The sequence below is a fragment of the Apteryx mantelli genome, chromosome 3 (genome assembly GCF_036417845.1).
Source record: "Apteryx mantelli isolate bAptMan1 chromosome 3, bAptMan1.hap1, whole genome shotgun sequence".
In the NCBI taxonomy this organism is placed as follows: Eukaryota; Metazoa; Chordata; class Aves; order Apterygiformes; family Apterygidae; genus Apteryx; species Apteryx mantelli.
In genome coordinates this window covers 48,763,823-48,790,905 of record NC_089980.1, presented here as the reverse complement: position 1 = coordinate 48,790,905, position 27,083 = coordinate 48,763,823, and the positions used below count along the sequence as shown (strand labels likewise).

Genomic DNA, 27,083 nt, shown 5'->3' with positions numbered 1-27,083 from the left:
CCTTGAGCAAGACCTCGCTGTGAACCTGCAAGTTGTGACATCAAATTATAACTTTATAATAGAGCCTGAAGTTGACATCTCAGCAGAAATTTCTATCTTAGAAAAATACTTCTGATTGGTGGGCAGTAAGACCAAAATAAAAATTCAGTTTGACAGAAAAAATAAAATCTACTCAAAGTGAGATGGATGAGATAACTATCAGAGATATACAACACAATCTAACAGTTAAAAGCATCTCCTGACTCAAATACAATTTTCTGATGCTGTCTCAGTTTACAGTTATATGAGGTAAGAAGAAAATATCACTGAAATTTTGTAAATTTTTAGACACTAAGAAGATATTAAAGCACACAGGAAATAATATTTATACCTCAAATACTTCAGATCAGTAGAAACATGAAGCCAATTTTGATGCTCCCCTCTTAATTTCCTGTAGAAAATACTTAATGTGCTGAATGTCCTGCATGACTTTGGAAACACTGAGAGTGTTCACTTTGATACCTCCATATGCAAAGCTGCCTACATACTTTATAGGCATACATTAGTCCTGAGAAAAGAGCATATGTTTTTTTTGGGGGGGAGCATTTTGTTTTGGGGGGGGGGGTTGTTTGCTTGTTTGTTTTTTTAAGACTGAAGAAAAGAGAGTTACATTACAGATGTATCAAAAACTGGACTGCATAATTCTCATTACTACACCTTAGACTTATTCCATGGCCATGCCTCTGACCTTAATGAAGCACAGCACCCAACTGCGTGCCACTGTCACCTGGTGAGGCACACGCAGCCGAATGCGGCTCCATCACCCCAGGGAAGTGCCATCGCATCCTGCCCACAAGGTACTCTGAAGTTCCCCTTCTGCAACCCTCTGCAAAGTAAGGCAGGGGTACATGTCAGACACACACACCCCAAACAACACACTGTTATAATACCTTGTTTTTAGCAATCTAAAAATCTCATTACAAATATTAACTCAGCCTTCCAATATACTTTTGAAATAACTAAATGCCTAACATAGTCCATTTCAACCTGAAAGGGCAAGTTCAAGTTTTCAGTTTAAAGTCTTTCCTCTGCAAGGTTCCCAGTGGCTTCCCATCGATACTACATATGTCCTTCTCACTCTTACCCCCAATGGCAACTCATGTGACTAAAACACGGTGTAATTCTCCGTCTCTGTGGACGCCAAAAGAAAATTCCTTCACTCTTCAATAGTTTAGAGACTCGTCATGCGTATTCTGACTCCCAGCAAAACTGCTTTATCATGTGACCATAATTTCTTCTTAAAATTGATTAGTTATCCCCAAATTTTAATTTCTATGCATGACTAAAATTGCAGAATAATATCTAAAGCCAACACCCAAAGCAGGAAAGCCATCAATAGCCCACAAACCTCAATCTAGAACTTCTGAATGATTAATTTAGTTCACTGCTCCTAGCAGTGAAATCATAACTATTGGAAGTAAAGGCAGAATGCCAGAAACGCCAATGAGACATCCTCTAGCACAGACCATCCTTTCCTTTCCCTAAATACCATAAAAGGGAAAAGGTTTTCACTAATATATGAAATTATTGCTATGTTTGAATAATTAAAATAATGTCTTAGCATTCTTATAAGCATTAGAGGAGTTCAGATGGCTGCATTGGTCAAAGATTAAGAGGAGCAATATGTACAGATCATAAGCTCATTCTATGATAGCGCCTTCCTTTTCTGCTTACCTGCAAAGCCAGGCCTGGGGATGAAAAAACTGTTCATTTTTATCAGCTCCTTTAAACAAAACCTAAAATCTTTCTCACATAAACAATAAGTTTTTAACTTAAATGTATGATGCCCAGGGATAATCCAGAGTTAGAAACAAGTGTGAAATCTTCACTTTGCCTGCAGAGGAGAGCTTCTTGCCTTTTAAGGCTGAAAAATGACACAACTCTAACCAGCCTATGATATAGGACTGCATATTTCTCATTTTAGATTAGGACCTTGGGGCAGAGTAATTTGGGGAAGAAAAACACTTCAGCAGAGTATTTACTGTAGACAGGAAAAAAAAAAAAAAAACCTTGTCTGGAACTGCTCACCGATTTGGTTATCAGTAGCTCACTCTCCTGCAGAATGACTGAGCAAAATAGTTTTGAAGACAGACATTTTTGTTCTAAATGATATGCATCCTAATACCTTAATTATGACTTTGTTAAAATAAAATTTACAACTTAAGTCACATACCCGTTAAAGCAACAAAAAGTCACAGCATCAACAAGTAAATCACAGATCCACAAACCAGAGTGGATTCTTAAACTTAAATGAATGAATGCCATAACCATCGGAGAACTCTCTCCTACAGATTTCTATTTAAAGTATCACATTCCTACCTCAGAAGACTAGATATGATGACCTTAATATACGGCAAATATAGATTGCCTTGGTTTGCTTCTTCCACAAGATGCCAGGGTTTACAAGTCACCAACATTTATTCATTCTGTCTTCTGAAAAGCAATTGGTGGACCAATCTCCACAAAGCACCAAGCTTCTTCAGCTACCACTGAAGTTTCAATACATTACTGGATTAGTTCCCTTGTATGCTTTGTCCCCAAGGGTTAACACTGAAGTAGCAGCAGACATGTATACACAAAAATGTAAGGACCATCACTCAAAACTTGGGGGTTTTGCCAAACTGACATTACAGGTCAGATTATTTGAATAAGGTGACTCCCTGCTGGCACTGTATAATGAGTGAACTATCCACCCATCTTTGGGGGTTTCTTTGAATGACGAGCAGCTGTAGGATGCTTGCTGCAGAGCTGAACGGCAAAGCTACCGACGAAATCATTGCTCTTTCTTTTGATCCTCTCCTCCCTCCCAAACCTCCTTCCTTTACTTTTATAGCACCCATGAATCTTGCAGTATAGCAGTTTAAATGTAAAACAGCATGATCTAAAATACTTAATTTGAATATAAAGAATTCAGGAATAAAATTCCTGTATTCATATATATAGGATTCATGTATTTTAGAACATTTTTTAAAAACAAGACAATTTGTCTAGTTTATTACTATCCTTCTCAACATTTCATTAACGTTATAGGTATTACTGAAACAATTCAAGTCACTAAAATTCCATGCATTTCCATGATATTTCCATGCATTTCTCATTAACTGTAAGTGTCATCTGGAAACAGTATCAGGTTACACACAGGGAATCTACCACAACTCACCTAACACAATTAGCCTCATGGCTGATAAAATGCACAGAATTTGAACTAACACATTCAGCAATAATACTTTAGTCTCTGAAAAGGTTTCTGCTGCAAAATAAAATGAAATTAAGATACAGCAATTTAAAATAAATTATTAGTTTTCCAATACAACTTCAGCAAGATTTTCCATCTCCAAAACCCTTATCAAACAGCAAGCACAAATAAGGATTTTAGTCTGTACTAAAAGAATCCACAACAATCAAGTGAGAGGGAGCTGTCAGGTGCCCTCCAGTGGGGTGTTACGGTTGGGTGCAGAATCTTACCCAGAGGAATTTGGATATTACTTCTTATTTTCATTACTATGGGCTACAAGCTCCACTGACAGAGTGGGCCCCCCAATGTACACACAAGACAAAGATAAACCTTATCTTTGGAGGGTAGAGGAGGGGAAACCCCAAAAGATGGATGTGGACAGGCGACAAAAGAAAACTCCTGAGACGGAGAAATAATAAATAAGGTTGCTCAGTAGGAAGTGATGCACATGAACAAAAGTACTTCCCCCCCCCCTTTTTTCTCCCCCACTACCACCTTTTTGTTTAAGGTACTGTAGCACAGAGCATTTTAAGGAGGGGCTGAAGAGCAGTGGGGTGGCCCGGTCTGTGGGGAGCTCCTCCCATGTCTGAGCAGCAGCGTGGGAAAAAGCCTGAAAAAGCACCGTTGAAAACCTCACGAGAACATGATGAGCTCTGCATCACGTACAGGACCAGAAGTTGATCCGTGTTTGCCTGCTCTGTCAGGTCCTACAGTGCCACATCCACACGCTTACAATGCCCAGAACATCACCCTTTTAGAAATGCCAAATTAACAGCTAATCAAAGCACCCTGATAATACCAACATGGCCTCAATAAAAGGAAGTACTTTTGCTTGCCAGGAAAGGCCTAATATAATTAAAAACCACAGCAAAACCCAAACACACACAATTAGGCTACTTAATTTATGATGAAAATGCATCTACGCTTCCCTGGTGATACAGGCCCTTGACTCTCAGCCCCTACTTGCAAGCTAAGTGTTGGATGTAACAGCACATTTGGTTACCACAGAGCGCTTAACAGTCCTTTTTACACAGTTTATTCACACTTCAGCTTCTGCCACAGTTTGCAGGACAAAAAGGCAATCTCATATCAATTCCCTGCTGGATGTGTGCTTGATGTTTCTTTGATCAGTAACGCAGCCCGTAGCACACGTAAGAAAAGAGCTGCTCTTTCAGATGCATGTCATGTCGAACACATTTCCTAAACAAATTCTTAAACCTGTGAGATTCAGTCAAACATGTCAAGCGCATAAAGTCTACCTGGGTTTTTTGAGCATGGGCATTTAAAACCTGTCATGAAGTGAAAACAGTCAATACCCCCGATAAGCAAACATGTCATTCAGAGTTTTACTGATCTATTTCAGTCTTCTAATAACAAAGATTCCAGTAATGTAGTATTTTTAATGTGGCAGATCTGTGAGCAGATAAATGCAGCTACGTACAACTTTCTCTCCTCACCTCTCTCCCACCAGAAAAATAACGCAGTATAATGGCACAGCTGGCACCCCAACTGGTAGCCTGGCTGCCTACCCGCATAGGCGCCCATGACCCTGCCGGAGGCATCTTCAGCACGTTCTGCTCCGGCTACGTGACCACAGGGCCCGCAGCCCCGGCGCAGAGGGGCCGCGTCCCGCTCCAGCGGGCACTAAGCCAAGCCCACTCGGCCTTTCGCACCCGGCGCTATGAGCTGGTGAAAAACAGGAGTATTCAGAAAATACAGACTGAAATACAGCAGGCCTGTACGGGAGCTTGACTTCGATCAGGAATAGGCTCCAAAAGGAACCCACTTATCTATTGTCTTTGAAATAAAGTCACTGGGCTTAGCTACTTTCACGCAGATATTTACACTGCTGTTCAGCTCCGACTTAATCCTTTGAGTTTAAGGGGCAAGAGTACAAAGTCAAGAAACCTTGAAGTCATACAAAAAAAAAATCTTCATCTGCACTCTGTGTTGAATAAGTTACAAGAATTAATCTTTTTTCCTGTAACAGCAGCACTGGGGAGAAGTAGCTTTTGAAGAGTAGCAGGAACACCAAAAATTTAGAGTTAAAAGATAATAACTGAAGTTAACCATCAGGGATTAGCGTCACTTTTTTCAAGGGAGACCTAAGACAGACTTTTTCATATAAGAAAAAAAAACTATTTTATTCCCAAATATAATAATCATCTGCTTTATATCTGAACATACTACACTAGTGGTACTGCATTGTCTGAGGCTGGGGGGGGGGGGGGGGGGGAACACAACCAAAACACTTGGGCTGTGGTGAAAGTTTAGTTAAGGCATCTGTCCTCCCAAACACAGCACCTAGTAACACAAACAAAAATATAGTTTATTCAACATGACGTTGCATAACTCAGATCTTTGCTTCTGAAGCCTCATGTGCCACTCAGTGCTCTAGTTCACTGCTATTTTCTGGAATTCCTATTATATCTGGCTTTGTATGTCATGCCCTGAAACATTTTTGGATACAGTGTATAAGAACAAATAGAATTCAAATAGATTAGGGGAGAAAGAATCCTCCTACTACGAGGGCCCTCGAATCCGTTCAGATTTTATAATCATCCTTGCTTAGGTATTATCTTTATTTGGTTTATAAATACATACACTAGGTAATGAATTTGCTGGGTCATATTACTTCAGCTGACAGGAAGGGTGGTATTTTTTGTCTGGTTTTGTGTGTTGGGTATTATCTCCCATATTTTTTTTCTGCATCTTTGTCTTCTGAAGAATGCCTGGTCTGAAATTTCTGAAAAACACTTTTCTAAATAAAAATTTGTTGTAGTCTCCCATCATTTCTCCACTTCAGTATCATCTGTTCTTACACAACTTATGTTGGATTTTTAGTTTTTCTCTTCTTTGGGGGGTGAAAGGAGACAGGGCTGAAGGCAGGCTAGAAAAACAGTAAGTAGCAGAAGACATCCATATGGTAGATTTTCATTTATTCTTATGTAGCAGCTAGTCTTTGTGTTGATGCAGTGACAGCATACTAAGCCCTGATAAGAAAATGTTTATTTTTCAAAAACTTCTTCCTACTATTATGAAAAAGATATAATCTTTAAAAATATCCCTAAATTCACAGAATGATGCAAAACTCTTTGCTGAAATTTAACAGTTATCTAGAGCCACAAATAGAAGATTCTCCTTCAGCTACTGGAAAAAAAAAATTAGTTTTCTGAAAATGCAGCTTTTCGAAGTGCCATATGCATTCTGATAAAACCAAGAACAGAAAATTACATGACTCTTCATTGCACTGGTAACTGATAAAAAGTTTCAGATGCAGTGCTTTCTAGTAAAGTCAGTGAAGGAATTTATAAGAAGAAATACCTAACAATATAGCCATCAAACAGGCAAGAAATTTATTCTTACTTTTTAATCTGACGTATTCATTCAGTACTAACTTCTGATCCTAACCTGCAGAGGAATACAGGAAAAGATCTCTACTAAAAAACAAGTGATGGCTCCAAGAGCCATTTCATTAGCACGACACCACATTCTGCCCCTTTACCTAAAAAATGCAGTTCAAGAGAAGCACTCAGCAGCTTAATAAATTTTATGCCAGAAGACAGACTGCCTTTAGAATAAAGTATCACCTACCTTTAAATAGATAGATAGATAGCTATACACGCACAGACTTTATCAACATGTAGGATGAATAAAACAAATGCTACCACACCAGAAATCAATAACTGCGAAAATGCTCTAATTACCCTCCCAGAGAAACTCTCTGCCATCCCCCACCAAGAGCACTGAGGCAGAAACACAGCAAAACTTGGCTCTGAGACCACAAGATAACAACTTTAAATTGTCTCTTAAACCTCCTTACCCTGCAAAGCTGCTTTGCCACAATCTCACTCAAATCAAGGCTGTCCTTTCCTTTACTGTACAGTGTTTGCCCGCAAATGGCATGCCAACGTGCCTTCAGCAGGTTAAGGCTTAAACGGATTAATTTCAGTCACACAGTGCATTCATTACACCTTGGGATTTTAATCAAAGAAAGCTAAAAGCTGAAGACTAAGATTGTATTTCACAATATGAAAAGGCCATACCTATAACTTAAAAACACATGCAAAAAAAGTCTATAGATGTATTGCGCATAGCTTATTTCTTGAACATGCGGGTGCAAATCCAACAAAGCAAAATACAACAAAATCTTGCATCGCTCCTTTTTTTTCCTTATAAAAATGACAAATGTGTTACTCATTTATCTCCTCTATCTCCATGTCAAGTATTTTATTTCTCTGACCTATGGATCAGCATTCCACAAGAAGAAAGCTGTTGCTCTAAAATATCATACTACAGCAAATATTTACTTCCTGCTTAATATTTATCTCTTGTATCACACAGATCTCCGATTTTCAGTGAAATATGAACCCCTCTGATCCTCTTGGAAGAATATCTTCATCAGTCTTTATTTGTTAGTCCTTTTCTATATTCCCTTCTTGCCCGTATTTATATTTTTAGGACAAATATTTTTAGAGGTCCTGCAATGCTTTTTAGGTATCTTCCTCTTACTCGTTTTGCCGCTTCCACCTATGAACAGTCAAACACAAAAGATCTTTCCTTCTTTATGGCACACATTTGGAAAGCGCTGAACAAAAAATAAAATAATCCGAGCAAAGAACACAAACACAGCAACACAGCTAGGCTCAAAATAAATCGTGGTGCATTATGTCCTGTAGATTAAGAATTTGGTAAGGATGTACACAACAAATTAAGTCCTCATTTTCACTTGCTTAGCTCTTATGTTCATATCACACCCAAGTTAAGCTACTTCAAGACACTTACTACAGTTTATTAAAATAGGATAGTCAGTTCTGCCAATAAAGCCTGTTCACATAACTCTGAAGAGCCCACCAAGCTAGAAAACAGGAGTGAAGGGCAGGAAAACTGTATTTGTATCAAACAGCAGAGATGACTGATGACACAGAGAAACAGATTCACCCATATACTGGCACAGGGCCCAGGGAAACAGCTTGTTCCCCCCTTGCTCAGGTGTAATCCAATATCGTGAGGTCTTCTAAGATATCCACCGGAGTATTCTTGTAACAAACTGAATGCTCCTAACATACTGCTGCGGACTTCTGCAGTAAGAGGATGTAAAAATTAAGCAGGTTCTTGGCAGGAGTGATGCTGCTTGCCAGCCCCCGCCACCCCGGCAGAGCAGGACGGCCACCGCCTGGACCTGCACCGCTCCGGTTACACGCCAACCATGCAAGTCTTCCTCCGACGCCACTTCTACACAGACGACAGCATTTCTGATACCAAGTCTAAACTTTATCTTTCAGAAATGCAGACTATTTTTGGCAATACCTTTGTTCACTTTCCTAAACAAGTCTATACAATTGGCAGATGCTGTGGGAAGCCTTAAGAAAGATCACTGTTAGCAGATCTACAAACACCTGTGACAAATTTACAAATATCTGTCTAACCATAGTGCTCTCCTAGCCCAGCTAGATGGAGGGCCTTTGAGATTACCACAAGCACTCACCTTCCAACATGCTTTTATTTATTTCTTCTGTATTTCAACAGTTCTCTTCCTGTCATTTTATTCTCTCCAGCCTCAAATGTATTTTTGTTTTCTTACCATTGCTCATGTTTTTTCCCCCCGATTTCCTCCGTGTTTCAATGTTTCCTGTTTGGGAATTTCCACATCATTTTCTAGATTATGAAGGCCTTGATTTTTGCTTGGAGAAGCTTCACTACTTTCCCCACCAGCCCCAAAAGATTTTTATCTGCCAACAGTTTCTGCCCAAGAATTAAACAGAACATGGCTCGGAAACACCTGAAGAGAGCAGACTTTCATTTTTACAGCACAGTGCCAAGCACCTATACTGAAACACTGCCATGATGTCTTTACATTTTACACTCCTTATGGCAATTTTCATTTTACACCAGGATTTTTGTATCCAAGCAACCTGATCTGAGAACATTTTACAAAGTTTCTATCAAGTGCTCAAACAAAATCCAGTACATCTCTCACTTTGTCTCTCCAACAGATCTGGCATGTAAACATAGACGCATCTTCCCTTTGTCTTCCTTCTTTACATATCATGTATTTCGCTATGAGTAGGTCACTGAAAGGAGGTCATTGATTTAGTAGGTCCTACTTCTAAAGCTTACTTTTGGAGATGCTGGCCAATAAGAATGAAGGTATTTTATTCTAATGACAAGATGCAGGTTTTAACAGGAGCTAGAGCACAGAGTTTTCAAGGGTTGAGATGATAAAATGTGAACTGGATAGTTTTAATAATATAGCATTAGATAAGTTGGGGCAGGGGGGAAGAGGGGAGAGCAAACATGCAATTGGTGTACAGTACTCATGAAAAGGAGCACTAGGTGTATAACTCCTGTAAGCATAATACAAAGTGACAGAGAAATCTGATTTCTCTCAACCCTTTAATAATATTTTATTTTCTCAAAACGTGTACAGCTGTGTATACTGATTGGTATTGTTTGTTTTTTTGTGACCCCCTCCCCCCCACCCCCATCAAGGACTACTTAGATTCTGACAAACTCACTATCTATTCTGAATAGCACAAAATTGCCCAAGGTACCGCTTCTTGCTAAAGAGCTCTTTTAGAATCTCACTACAGCACTAAAAGCACTAGACTGTGCTTGCTCAGCTATAAACATTCAACTTCTTTCTGCATCACAGCACTTTTTGTAACATCTCCATAAAAGCTCATCACCTATAAAATAATGGAATATCCTAGCTTCCATACTGGTACAAGCTAGAGGCTAAATATTTTCACAGTCAGCAAACTGACGCTACGTAGCTGAGGATGGACCAACCGTCCAAGCCTCTCTTCTTTTGCTTTAGGTAGAGGTGTTTTCACACTTTTCTTTCTTTTTCCTCATTAACTTCCAGCCTGTCTTCCTTCCCCCGCTGCCTAGCCTCCAACACTAAGTGCTGGATACTTCCAGACAGAAATACCCTAAACAAGGCATGCCAAATCCAATCCTAGATTTCTTTTTTACACATTCACTTAAGTTACCACTACATTGCAAAAGTATCTTTCATGATAAATAACTATGGTTCAGCAGAAGCCGCCATTTATAGTTAACTGAAGCATGCTCACTATTAGGAAGAAGAGCTGGCCAATAATAATAATTAAAAAAAGAATTAAAAAGCAGCAGTGGACCCTCAGTTAAATGTATCCTTCTTTCTCACCTCCCACCATTAAACAAAGCGTCCCATCAACACACAGAAGAATAAGACTTTTATTGACATTGACTGAAGTATCTATTTTATGTGATTCTAATAAAAATCAAGTCCTTAAAAGAGACATGTACATAAATGTGGGACAATACAAATATTCAGCATTTGAGAAGAAACAGCATACTGAAGTTTTCTCTATTTTAGGTATTAAGTCATCCATACAATTTTTCTAGGTCTGCTTGTCCTCTACAAACAACATCCAACTAATACATCTGCATAAGGAAAAATCAGCACGAACAGCTTGAGGTAAAAGATCAGTCTCTATGCTCAAACTAATTTGACAGAGCAGCTACCAGAAAAAGTTCCAGTTTATAAATATAAATATCTTCCTTAATTGGGACCAATGTATTTTATGAATAAACATTTCATCACAGCTGGCACACTGAGCCTGGCCATCTCAATTTACTCACTAGATTTACTCATCTACTCCTGTTATCCCTTTCCCCCATACCACATGTACATCAAAGACTTCTCTTCCCAAATTTAAGCATAGATGGGATTTGGGAGACGCTATCAAACTTTGAACAATTTAATTGTTTTTGCTAATTTATTCTCAATGTGCAATGATACAGAATTTATTCTGTGTAACATTTCATATTAGTGCTGGGACAGCAAAGTTACATAAAAATGCTACAGAAAATGTGGAACATATATTTTCAAAACATTTACTGTTGACATCTATAAGACAGGTAAGGCCAAATTCTAATTTTTGTTAAAGCTGTTTTACACCATTAGCAATGCAAACAAGATCTTCAAGCAGGAGTAACTGTACCTTGGAGCTAAAAATAGAAGTAAACCTTAAAACTGCCCTAAAGTCCATTTATACTGCCAGATTGACTGCAAAATAGGTGTTACTATAAGCAAATTCAGTCATCAAACTTTTCACATTCAAATTTATAAAGCCTTAGAGCTAAAAGACTGGTTGGAACCTCCAGCCTGCGTTCAAAGGCCTTTGGCCGGCGGGTGCTTCTGCACTTCAGTCAACATGTTTGTACTGAACTCCAGCAAATGTCCCCAAATTTTGCCTCAACTCCCACTAGCAGGGGGCTGCAGTAACATGGACATGGAGCCCAGTGCTGCCCACAAAAGTGGCAGCACCCAGGCACCCAGCCCCAGCAGAGGTCTGCGCTGCCACGCTGCTAGCAGAGCCCCGTCCTCCTGGCTGCAAGCTAATGAGCGCCTCCACAACTACACATGCAGTGAAGCCATTAGATGCTGCCAAGGCTTTTGGTAAATATTCCAATGCAGCAAAACCACAGAAATACCAGGACTGAACTATGTGGTGATATTTGCTCATCTCTGGCTTGCCTCTGCCCCCACTTCATTCAGTGAGGATGCCCCCAACCGCCCAACAGCAGCAGGATTGGGTCCCGAACCCATTTCTTGTTCAGCGCTCTATTCTAGTCCAAGTCAAACATTACAGAGCTGGTCAAGATGCTGTGGCTACTGATCTAAGCATGACTGGATTCTTCAGACTCCAAAATAAACAGCCAAGGAAAGCCATAAAGCACTTTCACATTACTTAATTTTTTACTCACTGTACTCTGGTGACATCCTATGGCTAAAAATGTAATAGATGCTTCTTCAGCTTCATGAAGATTTTGCATCCCAGGTTCCCTTTTCCCAAGTTCCATTTAATAGAGAAGCAAAAAAAAAAAAAGTCAAAACAAATACCTGTATAACTATAGCAACACTTGTATATTTGGGGGGAAAAAGGTGGTTATAATTAACAGCCAAGAGCACTAAGCATAAGTTGCCTTCACGCACTTCCCATCTATCTTACATATCAATTAGTTAAGTCAGCAAAAGCTATAAATCATTTGTGGTTTCCAAATTTGCCGATTTCCAGTGGAAAGATCTTTAAAAATAAATTGACTAAATCCCGAAGTGTATTTTAGAACTCTAAATCACCAACATCTTAAGAACAGGCTTTCCTCCTTAAAAATTAGTTTGACCAGGAAGGCATTTAACCCTGGGAGTAACTGTGAAAATTTCAGTAGCAGTACTGATATGCCTGAAGACCCACACATGCTTAGGTCTCTTTGCAAATGGCAACCCTCTCTCGCAAACTACTGCTTTTCATTCATACTGCTCTGGTTCTAACTGTAGTAGCTACCCGCACAACAGACACTTACTGCAGAGAAGGAAACTTTAGGATACTTTACTTTCTCCAAGAAACTACTCCTTATTTTAGGCACTGAGCACAGCTCATCCTTGCAAAAAAGTTTCGAATAAATTTTATTAGAAATATAAAAATGGAGATAAAACTTGGGTAGTTTTTAGAATTCAGGTAATTTATGAACTAATTTTGTTCAATCTTAAGTTCTTAATACAAAGATCACAGGTATTTCTAAATGAAATCTTCTCCACTTCTCGCTCAGTTTATCATGCAATATGATTATGATGTTGCATTAACAAGAGAACCAAGTATTTTTTAAAAAATCTGAAGCTATAACTTATTTTCATTAATGGAATCAATTTTCTAAAGAAGCTTTTGGAATTTCAACATACAACATGCTTCCTTACACTTTCCAACTGGTCCTCACTTTTTCTTACAACAATATTCAATGGCAAGTGTTTAAAAACAACAAACAAAAAAAGCTGCAAAGCAACAATATGTCATAAGATGAGAGACTGTCATCTACTTTCCTGCTCAGTTGGCCCAATCACAACACATCAGTGCACGCATTTCCATTTCAAAAGTTGCTACTGGTATTGAAGAGGCTTCAAAGAAGCACGGACTCTGCAAGAAGGTTTGAACTAACATGAAAAATGACAAATTGATATGGATTGTCTGCGTTTTTTAAATGGATTTTGCACAATTATCCAGTTAAAATTGTTTTTTTTTATGTTCCAGAAAATACTACGTTTACATCACTATAAGTCTTCTGTTAAATCTCATTTTCTCCACAGCCAAGAAATGTGGACCTTTAATCATCCTACTGTAGCTTCTGCAATGGGTCATGAGTGAAATCAGATTATTTGTTTCAGTTCAACAACCATGGAATGAGACTTCGTAGAGCACAGCACAAGAGAATGAGAAATATGTTATTCCTTATTAGCAAAGGGAGAGATCGAAGGTTTATTGTGATGGACAAATACTGGGAGAGAGGTGGAGTTTTTAATCATATGTCGGTGCTGATATGGCTTACAAATATCTGCAGAAGATAAATAAAAATGTTAAAATCAGCAGCAATTTTATACTGTGCAGAATAAGAGAAACACCAGCAGTTCATGTTTGAAGGACACGAGCTTCTTGTAATTCCTAAAGTCAACCATGCCCAAAATCGATAAACTGAAAAAAGTGTGTAGGAAGGAATGACACATCACAATCATACTGTTTTGTAAAAACTTCATTTTCATTATGACTGCAAAATAAAAGGCTTTTTTCAAGTGTGTGCATATGCATATGTATATTTATATACAGTCTCCTCCATTTTTTTTTCCTGTTCTGAATTGTTCATCTAATATTTGCTAGGTACCACCATTCCCTCCATTGCCTTATGAAAATGTCACATTCTAATCCATTGCCTTTTAAAAATATTTCTTCCCCTGACATAGCATATTGTTGAGAACCTGAAACTCGGAAGAATTGCCATGCCAGCTCCAGCACCTAGCACCTGCCTGCCCAGAGAGCTCTTCTAGTAGATACATGATTGGCTATTGCATATCAGGAAGACTAGTACGGTATTAAAGGATTTAGATAAATCCTATATTTAGGTTATTTTAATGCTTGACTGTTGCTTCCCAGTCTAACTTTACATCCAAATTGGAGACTTTACCACTGTAAACAGAGGGAGAACTGTTTAGACTACCTACTTCTACTACGCATATTTCACTCAAAAATGTTACAGCATGCCAACAATTAAAGTAGCTCATGTTATGGCCCCACTGCTGTTACATGACTGCAGTGGGTACTTAACCTAAATTAAAGCTGATCTGAGTATTTCTTATGCAAGCTTCAACGTGCTTTATTTGTAGAATGTGTATTCCTCTGGTTGCAAGAACAAGCACCTTATGGGCCGCAAGGCAAATGTCTCACCTCTTCCCTGCACAGTCCAAGTAACCAGAACACAACACTTGCTGAAGTGGGTATTTTTAAGGTTTTGACAGAAAAAAACAAAGTGAATTGTCAGTACAGACAGCAGGAGATGCAGCTTTAGTTTCATACATTGAAGCAAGAGGCTGGCTTCTCCACTCAGATATTTTTAAGTTCAAGTTATTCTCAGCTAATAATTGGATTGAAGCCTCTGATTAGTTTCCCACAGATCATTAGGCAGCTAAAAGAACCCAAGTGACACCTACCCATTTAAGCTGAATGCAAAAAAACTCAGTATGAAAGATTCCTCGTCTCTCCCTTCAGTGGACGCTTCAAAACGTGAATACACTGACTGAAAAGATGTGATACTTCTAACTGAATGTAGCTAAGTGGACACAGCTTTGTCATCTACCAAAAGCAGTTTTACTATTAAAATATTTTTTTGAAAAAAACAAACTCTTCCGCATTCGTAAACACTGCTTGTGGAAGTCATCACTGCTAACGCAAAATAAAAACCATGAAAACATTCTGACACACAAAGGCCAAAAATAATGGCAAAAAGGTGAAGAACACCTTCAACTTAACACAATGCAGCTACCTATTACATTTTTGGAGGAGGAGGAGAAGGAGGAGGAGGAGGAATTTCTTGAGGGCTGGCTCCAGACCATGGAACTAAATTCCCATCAGCTAAGGAACCAAACAGATTTCAAATCAGAAATTAAGCCTCTAGACAACCTATACTGCTTTGGGTTATTTGATTAGATTAAAAGCAAGTTATACTTCAAAAAATGACTGACATGTAGTGCATTTTCTACTGGTTTGATGGCTCCCATATTGAATATGTTATGTTGAAAGAAAGTATATTTATTCAGGACTGTCAATTAGAAAAACACATATTCCAATTAAGTTCCGTTCTTACAAATTCTCACTTTCTTAACAGCAGATCGAATTTACAGTCTGCTATTCTACAGGCATTTCACAGAATCACACAGAATGGTTGAGGTTGGAAGGGACCTCTGGAGATCATCTAGTCCAACCCCCCTGCTCAAGCAGGGTCACCTAGAGCACATTGCACAGGATTGCATCCAGCCGGGTTTTGAATATCTCCAGAGGAGGAGACTCCACAACCTCTCTGGGCAACCTCTTCCAGAGCTCTGTCACCCTCACAGTGAAGAAGTATTTCCTCATGTTCAGATTTCAGTTGTCCTAAAAAGCAAACTGGTGAGCTGAGCAGCTCCCTTCATAGTGGCATCCTCTCTGCTGTGCTCTAGTATTACTGAAGACAGATGAAATACTTGTTAGTTACATATCATGTAACCAAACTTGGGTTAACTCCTCCTCAGTAAACCTGGATTTTGTAGGAATTTTTCACATTAGAGAAAAACTTTCACAAAAACTGAAAAGCTGTCATTTATGCCACATTTTGTGCTGTGATCCTGCCAGATTTTCCAAATTAAGCCACTTTAAATTGGGTAGACATAAGACATACATAAGACACTGACAGAATAATTTGCTGATTCAGAACCATGTTTCAGTGCCTCATATAAAGCCACTTTTTCCATCAGATTTGATAAAAAAGCTCCTAGCATGACAGTAGGTCATTGCACTGCTGAAGATGAGGCCTTCTGTGGGACACAGAAAATCAAGGCTTTGACCATTGCATTCATTAAAGCAATAATAATTATAAAAAAAATCACAGTATCAACCCCCCTCCCCCCCACCAAAAGAGGCATGATAGCCCAAGGGTTAGTGGATGAAGCCCCCATTTTTTAATACATTTTCCATGCTCCCCATCCTAAACTGTGATTGACATGAACAGCAGCTGTGTTTCACCCCATAAGGGACAGCAGAAATTCCTTAACCTGCCTGACTGGGAAACTGTAAGGCTTGGATTTGCAAGGGTTTTTAAAATCTCTCAGGTGGGAATCCTGATTAGTGCATGTCTGGTATTAATCGTTCTTGTAAAATTCTTGAACTTTGAAAATGTCTGTGAACATTTTAAGCTAAAATATGAACAGAGCTTGCAAGACTAATTTATTTTGGTAATGTTCAAGACAGAATTGCAAACACATGCTCTAGGTTTGCCTGAAAAACTAAAGGATTCAGGGATAAAAGTCTTCTGAACAAATAATGATATTGCCAAAACAAATAAATATGCAGTCTGCTAAAATTAAATATATATAAACACATAACCCCAAAGCAAAGCATATACCCTATGAAAATATCAAACAAATTAACGTAAGCTAGTCACTGCCAAGATAATTGTTTCAGGACAGTAAAAGGACATGTCAGGACTCTATTTTAGAGTGAAGAGATGATATACTTAATAGTACTATCATATATGAAAAAGCCATATGTAGGAAAAAAACGAAAAAATTTTGAAGCTTGGACTTTGCAAAATACATCTTAAAGAATGACTCAAATCAGAGCCTTAGCTAAGGATAAAAACAAATGTGTTAATAAATTGGTAATCCCTCATCTAGAAGGCCATCAGAGATGTATTTATTTACACAGCAACACTGACTTTGAAAAGAAAATGTAAAGAAAAAAAAGTCAAGGAGAAGTGCAAACATTTTAGGATGCTGGCAAGAAAAAAAAAGTCTCAAACAGTGCATTATTACATTAATTTGTGAAGTATTAAAATAACATTAAGTGTACACCAAACTAATTGCAAACAGAAAAATTGGCAGGATAAAGCATCCTACCACCATATAATGTTTAACTGGAATTCTTTTAAGGACACAAACCAAAAAGCAGCTGAATTCCACTTCTGTACTGGATTTGTGCGTTTTTACAGAGGAGTTACTCATTCTTGGACCTCTTGAAGTCGTTAGAATTTATTCATTTTATGTAATTACTAACAAACAGGACAACTCTCACACTGTGACTTGAAGAAACCAATTAAGTGCCCACATATTTGCTTGATTTAGAGTGAAAGCTGTTCAAGTACATTCTCTACAATGATGAGAACTGTTCATGAAAGCATACTTAGAATGCATACATTAAAACATTTACATATTAGCATTTTCAAGTGGAAAACAGATTTGTTATGTGAGTGGACAGCAGTAGATAAAATTCTAGACAAAAAAGCCTAGCTATGTAAATGAAAGGAGAAAATAAAAACCATACATTTCTGGGAACAAGAACTGATGCTTTCGCCAAGGCTGAATTCCAAGTCCAGAAGACAAATCTCACATAAAATAGTATCATAATTCCACTCAGCAAAGGACCTTTCTTGTACCACAGAAGCCTTTAACAAAATTTTCACCAGCTACAATAGCACAGGATCAAGGCAGTAACAGAATAACAAGTTACACAATTGGGTGAGTTTCTTCCAGAAGGGAATGTTGTCCTGTGAACAGTGAAAAAGTAAATTAGCATTGACATTAAAATCATCATCTCTAGGTTTCATGTCAGACTATAGTTGACCGACTGTGCACTAATGTACTGTAAAGGCCACTCTCTGTTGAAGTTAGGCGATGCAAACTGGGGGCATTTATGAGCTGCAGTCCCTTATCCTGAACGAAACGTCCTGAATTCAACCTAGCAAGTCCAGTAGTGCCTCCAGGTGCCTCCAGGCACCTGCACTACCGTCCAGGCAGTCATTCTGCAGCACAGACACACACGCCAATCTACCTTGTGCAACACAAAAAACAAGCAAACAACCAACTTCATTTGGAAACTTTTCTACAAGAAGTTCAGCACTAATGGAAAACCGTTTTAGTGACCCCTATTCATAAGTAAGCCATCTATACATCTATAGACAGGAAGCAGTCGGTCCTTCAAATTTAAGAATAGCTGACGTTTATCACTAACTACTTTAAAACTGCAAGGGATTGGGAGAGCAGAAGAAAAGAAAAGAGATGGGGATACATTAGCCTAGAACCAGGAGAAATCTGAAGATTTTCAATTCAAATTAACAAGTTTTATGGGGACAGTTTTCAGGACTTCTGTGGAACTCACAGGATAAAGCAGCGTACAACTGGAGGGAAATGCTTACACACTTACAAGCATAGGAAGTCATAGAAACATGATGTCAATTAGGTTGTAAGAAACCTCTAGGAGTCATCCCGTCTGACCTCCTTCCCAAAGCAGGGCTAACCTCAAAGGCAGATTGGGTGTAATATAATCAGATGTTATGTTTAAACGAGACTGTCACTGAAAACCCAATTGTTGTTAACTCCACTAGTTTTTGTTAGGTGTCTATATATCTATCTCTGTGTAACAAGTTCAAACTGTTTATTCAAACTGGTAAGTAGCTACCAACACGAGCAGGGTCACTGACTCTTTTCAGTGACAACAAGGAGCTGCTGAAAAGCATCAGTGGTGACACTAAAGTTGCCATCAGTAGGATCCAGTATCAGGAGCAAGCATAGAGGAACAGAGCAGATCACACTTGTCCGAGCTACTGAAAGAGGTCATTATTTAGTATCAGTAAGTATATGGATGTCAGTATGACCTATACATCACCTGAAAATCTAGTTTTTCCAAACTGTCTGAAGACCCAATAAGAGAACACTGGCTCAAGTAGACACTGTTCATGTTTTCAAGGTCTCTTTCCATACAACAAAGAAGAAAACCTTTTGCGGGGGTGCAGGTACTTTTGTATACCCATTTTGATGACAAACACATTTAAGAGATATTTGGGGGGGGGCAGGGGAGGGGGACACAGAAACAAAATGTGGTAACTAACCGCACTGATCTATCACACGCTGCCTTTATATTCAACACTGCAAAACTAGAAGAAATTCACAGGCTTGAAAACCATCAGCATGAATGTGCTGGCTAGCTGTAATACAAAAAGGTTGCCTGCATGCAAAGTTTTCCTAAATCCCTCATTATAACAAACTAATAAACATATTTACTTGAAAAATAATTCTGTATCTACAGTAAAGCAAAGGTTATGTAATGCTTTGTTACATAGCCAGGAAGCTGAGGACATTTAGCTGTTAAACACAAAGCCAAAAGGCTTGTATAAACCTCCATGTACAAAACTTAATAAATGTTAATAACAGCTCCATTATCTACCACTCAATAAGCTACACCAATACTGTTGAAAAGTAGGTCTTTATCTGCTGAAGTGGGTTAGCAAGTCCGTCTGAAAGACGGTGAAACATCCATACACGATACCCTTGTGAGTTCACGGCAGAGATTCCTCTATCCATCATACCAAAAGGAAAGGAAAGGTTATAGAGGTTAATAGAGACAGAGTATCTGTAATCAACTTCTGTATTTCACTCCACACCCAATATCTTCCAATGATCACTGAGCTGTTGGAAAGATTGTACAAATCAATGCTTTCTTCATGTTCAAGATATAAAACTATGAAGATAAACTCTAACTATACATATCCTCATTAAAGTACATAACAGTAAGATGCTATCAGTTCACACTAACAAGCAGAGGGCAGACATATCCTTAATTATAGCAGTTCGAAGGTGAGTGACAACTCAGATGCAAGATGCAACCTCAACACCTACCTTTTCATATCAAAAGTGGTATTTTTCTGATATATTTGCAATCATTTCTGGGGGAAGGAGAGGAAAGAAAGAAATTCTTTGTTTTCTCCCCCTGCAGCAGATCATTTGCAAGTTCTGTTCTTTTAGAAGTCAGTGTTTCCATGCACTGAGCAAATGGACCTCTAAATAATCCGGTATACACGAATTTCACTTGTTCTATTGTTTTGAGTTCTGCATAAGTGGTTGTTTTCTAGAAACCTGTCTATAAAAGTTAAGTCCTAACACAATTTGATTTTCCTCAGTATTTACAGTTACCAAAACAACCATACTTTATTTTTAAAATATACTATTTCCAGACTTTTAAGTAATTCAATTGGAAAATGATTTTGCCAGGGGTAAGTGAGAAGCAAACATTCCAGTAATTCTACACCACTACAAAATGCGTTGTTACCCTTGATATTTGTACTTCAGGTTTGTTTCAGTTTGTTTTTTTTTATGCCATTTAAGCATTAATATGACTATCAGGATGAACTGCATAAAGCAGGAAAATTTTACTCGACCTGTGCATGAAAACTCACATTAGAAAAAATATTATGAAGAAAAACATCCACTCCCTTTCTCAACCCAGCACTGCAAAAAATTGCCAGTGAAGAAGCATCTCCCACTGCTGAAATAAATGTCTTGGTGGACAAGCGATGCTTACATTATAAAGTGCGTTTCTCAAATTCTCAAAGTTTTCTGGCGTGCTCCTGGAGCCCAAAACACTACCTACAACCTTCACTCTCATCCTCTACGAATTATTTTTGCTCAAATCTCTAAACCTATAACCCTTTCTCCAATAAATACAGATAGTAATTAAAACTGAGCTACAATTTGGTATGGTACTCAAATATTCTCAAAACAAGGAGGCACATTTGGAAGCTTTTTTAGGGGAAACTGAAAAAGGAATTCAGGGTGACCAAGACAACTGACAGGACAAATTTATGATTCAAAGGTAGAACCCACACATACTGTCACAGCAGCCCTTTACACAAGCATGCCATATATTTGTGTGTGTATGTATGTATATGTATGTATATACATATTTCTGCACACAATAAACATAAGCTATCTTCAACTGAGAAGACCATCAAGATGGCTACGTCCCCCTCACAATACCGATATTTAAATGCTCACCATTCAAAACTACTCATAAGAATGATCCACAGAACAGCCTCTTCTGACAACGTATTTTCTATCATGAAATTTTAATGAGATTTTAATGTTTAAGCTTTCAGAGCTACAGCCACACCAAGGCAGTGTTGCAGCAGTCTCCAGTGCTGTACCCACACTTTGGCATGTTTGCTCCAGGTAAGCCTCCTGCTCAGTCCCTGGCAGCAGGTCTGCGGCAGCCCCTTTTTTCAGCAGCAGCTACTGCAAAAGCAGCTAGAAGCATTTGGGCATTTTTACCCACCACTGAAACAACATTTTTGTCCCCCCTATAGTGACCTGATCAGGACACGTTTAGATCCCTAATGAATACAAAAAATCATTTACATCTTCAGCAAGAATTGGACCTTTTAATTAAAGCAAAAGTCTAAAACTACATATGGAACAACCTGATAATTGCTGTCTGTGAAAGCAACAGCTCCATCAAATTAACAGGATGCTGTACTGAACTGGCCTTACTACAGTTCCCACGACAGAGTAAGAACACCAACAGAGGTACAGTTTGCGCTACCTTCCTTGAAAAAGTCCAGTTTTGACTGAAAAAAAAACTAACATTGTCCAAAAGCATGCAGAAGAATCCTGTGGATTCTGATTCTTTTACTGAAAGTATCCTCCGTAAAATACTGCAATTACAAATGTCTTTCTCACTACAAAGTAGGCACATACATAGTTTTCAGAGTTGCTTTACCCAGACTAAATAGATATTTCTTTCAGTAGAGCCCACTATAATTACTGTTATACTATAACAAGCATGTGTTCATGCACAAACATTAAGAAAAAAAGCTGTAGCTCCAAGAAAGTCTCCATACCAAACACAATCTCCATTTATTTCTAAAAGTTAAATTGCAAATGCAGCATGCTGTTTTACAGCTGCTCTTCAGATCACTACTTCAGTTCTTTAAGTTGGGAGGAAATTTTCGAAATATTATTCCAGCCCATCTAATACCAGAATGGCTCAGTCTGTGCCACAGCAGCTAGAAGTCCTCCAAGCAAGCTTGTAAAGTCTGCATGATTAACTCAGGTCTCTTCAGGAGCCTTTGAAGTTTGCATTTGTATATAGACATATAGATGTATATAAAAACCATACACCCACAGACATCCCTTCTTGCTTGTAAGCAAGTACATTTGATTTGGAAATATCTGAGTCAATTACCATTAAACCCATTACATCATTAGCACAAAGTCACAACAAAGATTACACCTTCAGTTTAACCCCAACCTCATAATGCTATGAATGGACTGAGTGAGATTTTGAAGTGTAGGAAACTAACCTCATGAGACTCAATAGTTTTCAATGAAGTATAAGGTGTTAGAGACACCTAGCAGCAAACCAACTACAGAAAGGCGAAAGCAGATTTGGAGGAGAGATTTAAAAGGGCAGAAGAAAAATACATGAAATATAAAGTCAGACCAAAAAAAGGCACCAGATCAGCATCATGAATTCTTGGAATTTTTTCAGACGATTGTGGCATTGTTGTCATTTCTGGACTCAACGTAACAGCATGACTTTAACCTGTATTCCTTTGGACAGGCACAAACACAGAGCTGAGAGTGAAACACAGAAGAAACAAGGTTGGAAACCCCACGCAGAGCACAAGGAGTAAGGCAGAGCGGACAGGACACCCATGCAACCTTTGAAAAAGCAGCACCAAATACCCAAGGGGACAGTGATTACAGGAACAGCCACCACAGCTGGTCACCTGTCCAGGCAGCACAGGTGCACCCACAGTACGAGCCGCAAGCAGACAGGAGAGCTGCCTGGGACAGCAGGAGTAGCACCCGCAGCCCTCCGCCTTTCCACCACCGCTTATTGCCCAAACCCAGGAATAAACGCACACTGCGGCACACACGCCTGCGCCTTGCTTTGCCTAGGAGACGTGCTGCCTCTCCAATTCCCACAAGAGCTTCAGGAAAGATTCTGAGCCCCCCAAATTTCTCTTGCTGCCCCAAAATCCTGTCATACGCCTTCAGCTGAGGCCTTCACAAGCTCAGACTTGGGCTAACGTGATTGCCGAGCTGTCAGGCACTGACATTTAACAAGAGGCGGCTGCACTAATTCTAGCACTGCAAGAGAATCACTTTAAAGGAAGACAAACCTAGCTAACCACAAGATTCAAAACTTAATAGAAGACTAACCCAATAATAATACTCACAAGCCACATCAGTAAAGCAGGCTTGCAAATAGGGTTTTTAGGCACTTTATCTGATCTCATTTGTACGTTATCTCACAATGCACTTAATAAAATTTGGCAAGAAAGTTTTCTATCAAAATAACAGTCGAGTTGTGTTTGCACACCCCATAGGAGCTGCACAAAGACCACTGCTTTCACTAATGTATATAAATGACTGCCTGAAGGTTGCACAGATGCTCCATTGTGCAGCTGCACTGATGATCTGGTCATTTCAAAAAGCTCTTGCCCAATCTGTTACAGAATACCTGTTTCTAGTTTCCTGACTTGGGAAATAAGCTTTATAATCAAATGGCTTGCTGATAATTGCCTCATGTTCAATCCGTTATGAATAAAATGCATGATGCTACTGCCTCACTTTGAGAAATAGTTACACATAAAGCAGTTGGAGAACCGACAGTACCATTTATGTAGATGATAAACATGGCAATTTAATACACTTTAGAGCTTGCGCTTAGGGTCTTCTACACAAGCCATGTGGCTTTTCACAGCTGATATATTTTCCCCTCCAACATGGCTCCAACTACACTGCCTGTGAGCAGTAATTATAGAGTAATCAATGTTAGCCCTTATTCCCTTCTAAATGGTTTACAAAGAATGAATAATAAAAGGCTACTGCAAATGGAAACAGATTACCTTGGTAGTATAAATTCTGGTCTGTGTACCACAGTTTGCTAAAACAGAGAACAAGAATTAATCCAGAGTAAAATTTCTTTCCTCTCTCTAGTCAGATAGAAGAGAGGAACTACACATCTACCGCTTATGTATACAGGTTTGAATGCAAGGGTTGTCAAAGATAACCTTCATCTAGCGGCCAGAGGAAGAATCATCCTAAATTGTAACCTGCCATTATATTGTTTAAGATCATAGAGACAGCCAATTGTTGCACATAAATCTGCTATTTACACATTATTACATTTACATAAATTTATTTACAACAATCTAGAAGCCAACAGTGTCAACTATTACACACAAAGCTGGAAAGATGCAGAAAAACATTGCATCAAATGGTAGTAACAATTACGTCCAGGCAAGAATTCAATATTTTGGTTTTTAAAAGCCTTTTGCTTAGTCTCAAATTATGAGAGCTAATAAGAATATACTATATGCTGCAAGTTACACTAGCAGAGTAAGACTAAGTATAGTCTTACTGGAATTAAAAGGAAAAATTGTATTTTAAAATATTTTTCAAAATTATAATACTATTGGAAAACACTAAAAAGTGTCATATAGTATATTTTGAAGAATGGAAACTATTTATGGTAGCAGAATTCAGTTCTATGATTGTGCTGACATTACTAAAGAATTGTCCTCTTTCATTTCTCTTTTTTGAAATCATCATTATGACCGTATGAAATTGGGGGGGGGGGGGAGGCTTATGGGTTTCTGAAAAAAATTCACCCACTATTAACCTTTTTCAGAATATTTCAGCACTATTTAATTAATGACAAGCAGGGGTGGGGGAAAAAAAAAATGCTGTTGACACTTCACTCAGCTTGGAAAAGCCCAAGTTTTCATGAGTTTAATCACTGAAAGAGAAGAAAGCGGTATGAAAAAAATAGCATGACATTACAGAGGATGAACAGTCACTTCTGATCATTTTCAAATGACATCTGTTCTACTCTCAGTAAATTGTAAGCTGGACTAGAATTGCTAAATGCAGATTCCCTTTTATATAAATTGGGCACCTTCCCCTGCTCACACTGTTTGCATGAGCGGAGCTAGTGAAGGTCAATAAAAACCTGTTTAACCCCACACCAAGAACTGCAGTGCAGCAAAGGAATACCCACACTTGCTTTAAACAACTTTGCAGCGCACGCTCGAAACGTGGCCACTCTCGGCGGGTTACTGGCAGCAGTAACCCACTGACTCGTTGCCCCAAAGCTGAAAGCCAGAGCCTCTACTGCCTTTGCTTCAAGGTCCACAAACCTCAATCCAAGGCCAGGAAGAGATTTTTAAGCCTCTTTGGGAAGCAGGCAGCTGCAGCAACCTGTTTCAAAGGAGGAAAGCGAGAAAGATGATGCCATGGATTACTCTGTTTTGCTACATCTCATTTTATTCTTCAGATGCATTTGCCACTGCGCTAGCTTAAAATTGGCAAGGAGCAGGGGAGAAACAAAACACACGCTCTTCAAACAACTCTGGCAGCTGCAAAGGTGATTTTTACTCTTTCCGACCCATTTCAATGACGCCTTTGTCATCAAGCCCAGCAATACCACTTAAACAGCGATGGGTATCAAAGAGCAGTAGGGGAGGTGGACGAGCGCAGGCGAGTGAGCTGCCACGAGGCACGCAGGCTGCGAGGTGCCCTGGCAGCAGAAAGCGGAGGCATCTGGAGGCGCCCAGTAGGGCTGCACATGGGGCACAGCAACACCTATTCACTCACGCAGCCCTCAATATATATATAAGCAGGGTCCTCTTAAGGGACAGGATTCAGCTGTGAAACAGGTCACCCTGCTGGTCCATTTTATTCTGCAGAGGTTTGTCTTCACCTTGATCATCTTCAGGTTTCTGTACAGATTCGTGTTTCATAAAGCTGACGATAAGTCAAAGAACTACAGGTGATAAAGCCCAAACTTCTGTCAGAAAAAAGACACGATTATCTTTTGGAGAAAAGGAACGATTTGCAACTAAACTGAGCTTTGAATGCAACTAAATTAAGTACCCAAGTGCTACTTAAGAACTGTCTCAGAATAATTACATTCCTACTGCAAAAAGAAGAGAAAATGATTACTGGAATTTATATACAGGTGTGGAAGTGACTGGAGTTACTTTGTCACATTGGGTTTTTTGGGGTTTTTTTGTTTGTTTGTTTTAGAATTTCAATATTCTAATGTATAGGCCTACCATACCTCTCAAATATTTATCATCCAACCATCCAACCTGGCCAAAACTACCTTATACATATAAAACATATATACATTTTAAAAAATCAATTTAAAAGGCAATTTTTTAAAACAGTAGTTGCAAATGGTGTGCAGTTTCTTGTTTTCTTGCCTCCTTACCCATCTAAAGATGAGATGGGCAAGATTAACATTAGCTCAAAACCAAAACACTGAACGAGATGAGACACATTATCATCACTCTTGTAAATTTAGAGTGTGTTGCTCTCTACAGACCTAAAACTATAATCTATGTTATATTCCCTTTTTGCTATAAGGATTGTTGCGGCATTCATGTTCCAGTTATAGAAGTATAATTATCTGCACATATTAGTTGCATCCATACATATTCAAGAACAATAGCCCCAAAATAAACTGGCAAGTATTTTTAATGTTTAAAATTTTTTTCAAAGGATATTAGTTAATGCCACACCTGATTATTATAAGCAGAATTTTTTTCTTTGCTCTGTTAACTGAAAATGAGCCAGTAATCAAGTAATTAAAAAAAAAAAAAAACTTGACACGAGTATGCACATCCTATTTCTTGTTAGAGATTTTTCCTCCTTTCCCCAGTGGCCATTTAGCAGCAATCTGGCCAATCAATTAAAACAAAGATTTAAAAAGGCATTCAGAATTTATTTTTTTTATTTTATTTTTTTTTAATAAAACAGTAACAGCATTAAGAACGAACACATTGACTACAAACTACATCCTAGAAAGCAAAAGTAAAGGAAAGTTTCTGGATAATCAACACCTAACAAGCTTTTTTGAAGAATTACTTGTGAACTTAAAATCACCTTGAACATTATAAA

At 38.6% G+C, this 27,083-nt stretch overlaps 1 protein-coding gene across 2 annotated transcripts in view; it reads right to left on the bottom strand.

Moving 5' to 3' along the window:
* SMYD3 (SET and MYND domain containing 3) overlaps nt 1–27,083 on the bottom strand; it is a 439,696-nt gene that overhangs the window by 385,284 nt on the left and 27,329 nt on the right. The window lies entirely within an intron of this gene.